Source organism: Colias philodice, chromosome 7 (genome assembly GCF_061535455.1).
Source record: "Colias philodice isolate Cphi_HAF_F1 chromosome 7, ilColPhil1 Martin Lab GWU primary, whole genome shotgun sequence".
Classification (NCBI taxonomy): domain Eukaryota; kingdom Metazoa; phylum Arthropoda; class Insecta; order Lepidoptera; family Pieridae; genus Colias; species Colias philodice.
Window position 1 is genome coordinate 10,417,001 of NC_143092.1, and position 4,515 is coordinate 10,421,515.

The 4,515-nt window shown below is 35.2% G+C and overlaps 1 long non-coding RNA gene across 1 annotated transcript; it reads left to right on the forward strand.

Moving 5' to 3' along the window:
- The first annotated feature begins 3,185 nt into the window (after positions 1–3,185).
- Positions 3,186–4,232, forward strand: LOC149487335 (uncharacterized). The gene is made up of 2 exons (XR_016315908.1): positions 3,186–3,534; positions 3,935–4,232. It is a non-coding gene; the product is annotated as an uncharacterized LOC149487335 (long non-coding RNA).
- The last annotated feature ends 283 nt before the right edge of the window (positions 4,233–4,515 follow it).

A 4,515-nucleotide genomic window follows, 5' to 3' on the forward strand; every position in this document is an offset into this window, starting at 1 on the left:
CTTAATTTTATATAATTATTGGCTACAGCCTCTCTTACAAAGTTGTATCTAATATCAATATGTTTTGATCTACGATGGAAAATAGGATTCAATGCTAGTTTTTGAGCACTTTGACAATCATTAAATAAAACAATTGGATCCGATTTTCCAACAATTTCAAACAATAAATTTCTTAAATAAATCCCTTCTTTACATGCTTCAGACATGGATATATACTCAGCCTCAGTGCTGGATAATGCTACATTTCTTTGTTTTCGACATTCAAAAGATATAACAGTATTTGACAACATAAAACAGAAACCAGAATATGACCTTCTGTCAGTAATATCTGAACCCCAGTCAGCATCTACAAAACCTTCTATAGAAAGATTATTTTTACAAAATACAAGGCCATAGCTTTTAGTCTTTTTTAAATATTTTAGAATTCTCTTTGCATGCTTCCAGTGGGTTTCATTATATGCATTATTAAACTGACTTAAGTAAGTAACACTAAAAGCAATATCTGGCCTACTAAGAACTGCTAAATACATAAGTCCACCTATCAACTGCTGAAATGGATAATTATTATTACAAATAAAAGATTTCTCTAATTTTAAATTTGCCTCCATAGGAGTTTCTGCAGTTTTACAATGTATCATATTAAACCTTTTCAACAATTGATCAACATATTCTTCCTGATCTAATGTTATTTTAGTTTCATCAATTTTAACTCTTATACCTAAGCATTTTCTAATTTGACCAAGATTTTTAATTTTAAATTTACTACTTAATTCTTGAACCAGCTGTTCAGTAGCTTTCTTACAATTTGAAAATACAAAGAAGTCGTCAACAAATAGTGCAATTACAATTTTTACATTATCTTTAAATTTTGAAAATAAACATGGTTCATACTCTGACTTTTTGTAACCTAAACTAATCAAGTAATCATTGACTCTCTCATACCAAGCTCTAGATGATTGCTTTAGGCCATATATCGCTCTTTTCAATTTTAACACTTTATTTTCACCATCATTACACTCAAAAGTTACAGGTTTTTTCATATACACAGTTTCATTCAGAAAACCATTAAGAAAAGCGGTAGTTACATCGAGATGGGTGATATCTAAATTTAATTTAGCTGCTAATGCAAACAGTAATCTTAGTGTGGAATATCTAAGCACAGGGGAAAAAGTTTCATGATAGTCCACTCCAGCCTTTTGAGAGAAACCTTTTGCCACTAATCTAGACCTATACCGCACATTATTATCACTGTCATATTTCTTTTTGAACACCCACTTGCACTGAATCACCGAACTATTTTGAGGATGGTCCACGAGCTCCCAGGCTTCATTCTGTTTGAAAGAGTCCAATTCTTCCTTCATGCTAGCTCTCCAGAAAACACTCTCCGGGCCATTCAAAGCTTCATCAAGCGTGACTTCTCTGTCAATATCTTCACATTCTGCAATACACAGATTTGTATACCAGTCTGGTTGCCTTCTTGTACGTTTTGGTAGTTTTTCTTGTTCAACCAAGGTAATGTCTATAGTGGCATCTAAGAAGCTGTCGCTAGAATCACTTACTGAAGAAGCTTCTGCATCTGGAATATATGTCTTATCTTGATCATTATCTTCTTCTAAGATTGTACTTTCATTTTCTTTTGTGATGCTTTCCTCCACTGAAGACTTGCAGTCGACAGGTATCTGTACAGTATCTTTAACTGACTCATTTGAAGACTCCATGATAACTATGTCTCTGCTGGTAGTCACGGTATTGCTTGTTTTATCATAAACTCTGTAGCCCTTAATATTTTCAGCATAGCCAACCAATATCAGCATTCAGCTGTTTGGCCTTTTCATCCCATTTCAAACGTCTTTGTTTTGGAACATGTACCATTACTTTGCTGCCAAATATTCTCAAATGGCTTAAATTTGGCTTCTGGCCTGTCCAGACTTCATATGGCGTCCTGTTGTTCAGTCCCGTAACCACAGATCTATTTCTGAGATATACAGAAGTATTTACCGCCTCTGACCAGAATTTCTTGTCTAAATCAGCATCAAAAATCAAACATCTGGCCTTTTCAACGATGGACCTGTTCATTCTTTCGCATAGACCATTCTGCTCCGGGGTGTAAGCATTTGTCCTTTGGTGGACAATTCCTTGCTTTTTCAAGTATTTCTCAAATTCCTGACCACAGAATTCACCTCCGTTATCTGTCCTTAGAATTTTTATCTTTCTGTCTTTCTGTTTTTCAACCATGGACTGAAACTCAACAAAATATTTGAAAACTTCACTTTTTGCTTTCATAAAGTACACAAAAGCCATCTTACTGAAGTCGTCCACAAACAAAACATAATATCTCGATCCCCCTATCGATAAGTTTTCCATAGGGCCTGCTACATCTGAATGTATCAATTCTAGCAAATCCTTAGTCTTGGATGAACTTAGCTGGAATGGTAATCTGGTTTGTTTGCCTTTACAACATATAACACATGATGTTTTATCTATTTCTGCCATGTCTGGATATAATATTCCATCTACAGCTCCATTTCTCATTTTGTTTAAGCTGTTACTGTTAATATGTCCCATGCGCCGGTGCCAAGTCTCACTCGATGCAATCGCTGTTGCTGCTAGTATCTGTTCTGTTTGTAATGTACACAACTTATACACACCATCAATTAATTCTGCCTGGCCAACTAGTTCTCTCTGTCGATTATATATATAGCAAACATTTTCTTCGAAAATTACACTGTTGCCACTTCTAATCAACTGACTGACGGATAGCAAATTGGTGGTTAAATCTGGTATAAACAATACATCTTTCACTGTGATGTCATATTCTACATCTTTCACAACTGTGACAATGTTGACATCACCAGAACACAGCACTGGAACTCTAGTCTGGTTTGCAATAATAATTTCTTTAATTTCATGTTGATGCGACGAATTCACGAGGTTATTTTTACATGCCGTCATGTGTTTACTTGCACCACTATCAATATACCAGCTGTCTTTATTGAATTTTCCAGTCAGGAAAATAGCATTAAATGCGTTAGTTTGTTTCCTTTTCGTTGTTTCTTCTTGCGGACACTGATTTTTGTAGTGACCGGTCTTTTTACATCTGTAGCATTTAATAACCTTATTTTCAGACTTTGACATTGACTTCTCTGACAGTTTATGGCTATTTTTAGGGTTGCCATTTCTCGTAGAGTGAGAATGAACCATAGAGGAGGCACTAAAATGACAAGGAATGCGTGAGAGAAATACACTTATGACTATAAAGCTAAGAGCAAGAGAGACAGAAACATTGTTTTTTGTTTCTCTCATGTTATGCGATTTCTTTTGTTGGGGACAAAGGCAGTTTGTCCCAAACAAGCGGCTACAGTCCATTGTTTTGCTAGTTTTCTGTTTTTTCTCGCTGTTAAGTGACTTCAAAGTTTAATAAACGTTGACAGTGATCTGTTTTAATCCGACTTTAAGTGAAAATATGGTGCGTTGTAGTGTGATTGGTTGTAAAAATCGGCCGGAACGAAGATTACCAAATATTACCTTTCACACGTAAGTAAACTTATTTGAAGTATATTGTTTTATAGAACTGGATATAGTTGATACATTTTCATTAACTCTAATGTGAAATTATCTACAAATATATAATATTTTCATCGAAATAGACGTAAACATTTTTTTGTGTTATCCGACTAAATTACGAAGTGTTCTTGTTGTTCAGGACGCCATTTGTTTTTACGTAGTTTCAAATTTATGGTATAATCATGTGATTAACATTAGGGATACCAGTACAGGGTAAAATTTTCCCCAAAATCGTGAAATGTTTTTTTAATATTAAATGTTAATGTTTGTGTAAAGTTTGTTACACGGTTCGGTTTTCCGGTTCAGCTTTCCTCATTTGCATTGGTTTAAGTATTTTTTTTTTCAATGTCGGTTTTTTTGTATATTCCAGGTTACGATGCACATCATAACGCTGAAGACTGCGAAGCTGGCCCTTCCACACGAGCTGCAGCTGCCACTGAAGGCAGCGAGGACCCTGCCCCGTCAGGAGAGGCGGTGTTGGAGTAAAATCCGGAAGGCCACCCCCCGCGCCTTCCTCACCGAGGTGCGGCGCGCCTTTATAAGAACGAACGAGCGGCGGAGTCGTCCATTTTCGTCTGCTACTCGCGCGCACATTATCGCGGACCCTCTGCCCATTTATTTCTACCGTCATTTTGCTGTTCATTTTCAAATAAATGTATTTCGTTTAATTTGCTTTTAATTTGAACTATTTCCAGTACGTTTTTATTAGACTACATTTACGGCTGTATCTTCTAATTGCGTTGACATAGAAATTTGATTTTATTACTGCTTAAAGGTATAATAGACCTAAGTTTTTGATGTGAATATCAATTATTGAATACCTACATTACATTTGCGTTCATGAGTAAAGGGGTTATAAGATTAATTTTTTTTTTTATATAATGTAATAAAAAATTCATGTTTTTCGTAATTATTCCCGTATCTGTTTTATAAGATATTATTCTGTCTTCT